General features: G+C 49.6%; 1 pseudogene; it reads right to left on the reverse strand.

Moving 5' to 3' along the window:
* On the reverse strand, positions 1-1,001 carry LOC114162200 (stress-response A/B barrel domain-containing protein UP3 pseudogene; annotated as a pseudogene).

The raw sequence follows: 1,001 nt of genomic DNA on the forward strand, positions 1-1,001 counted from the left end.
TTAGTGCATAAGAAATACATTTATGTCAAAACATCTTTTCCTTTACACAATTCATATAACATCACTTGCTATAAAAAAGCAATTTTGAAACTTTTTCTTGCAAGTCTCCACTATAGCCGAATCAATTATTCAATCGAAACTTTGAAGTGTAAAACGTAATAAAAGTGGAAACAAAAACAGTGACAAAGCTTAAGGTACGACATAGTCAACAACCATGGCGTCCTCCACATGTTCCACCACCTTCACCAACCCTTCCTCCAACTTCACACTCTCCAGTTCCTTCCGTCCAGGGAAAATAGCCAGCGAAGCGATCGAGAACCCCTTCGCTCTCTCCGGCGAGAAGTTCTCGCCGCAAGACAATTCTCCGACACCCTCCTTCACCCCTCGTACCACACTCAAAACCTCGTCGCGGTCGTCCCCAACGTCCTCCTTCAGCTTCAAAAACCTCACGCGGAGGCCCGAACCCGTCGCCGACGGGTTAAGCGTCGTTTTTGCACCGACCCAGTCGACGACCATGACGTCGTCGCTGATCGGAAAAATGAGGCCGGTGGCGACGGCGATGTGGCTCGGATGCACGTTGTAGGCTTGGAGGTGGTCCTTGGAGGGGTAGCGGCTGTGGAGCATGTGGGTGAAAGCGGTGGTGGGTCCGTTACGGAGAACTGGGCCCGCCGTGAGATGCAGGACCCCGTCGATGGAGGCTAACGAGTTCATGGCGTTGACCATGGCGCTGACCTTGCTCGGCTCCGTTCCGTCCTTGACCTTGACGAGGACAATGTGCTCCACCACACTTTGGCTTGAGGACATCCTGATCGTTGAGAAACGGGGTTGGGATTTGAAGGGTGGAAAATAGGGTTTGAACGGAGAGAAAATGAGAGAAAACGACGGTGAACGTGTTTGCAGACTCAGCATCATCGTGCATTAAAGTGGGAGAAAACAAACATGGAACTATTTTTTTCATTTTTTCTTTTTCACTCAGATCAGAACCCACGAAGAATGATAAC

This window comes from Vigna unguiculata, chromosome 9 (genome assembly GCF_037176805.1).
Source record: "Vigna unguiculata cultivar grain cowpea cultivar isolate G323 ecotype 2 chromosome 9, ASM3717680v1, whole genome shotgun sequence".
NCBI classification, from domain to species: Eukaryota; Viridiplantae; Streptophyta; class Magnoliopsida; order Fabales; family Fabaceae; genus Vigna; species Vigna unguiculata.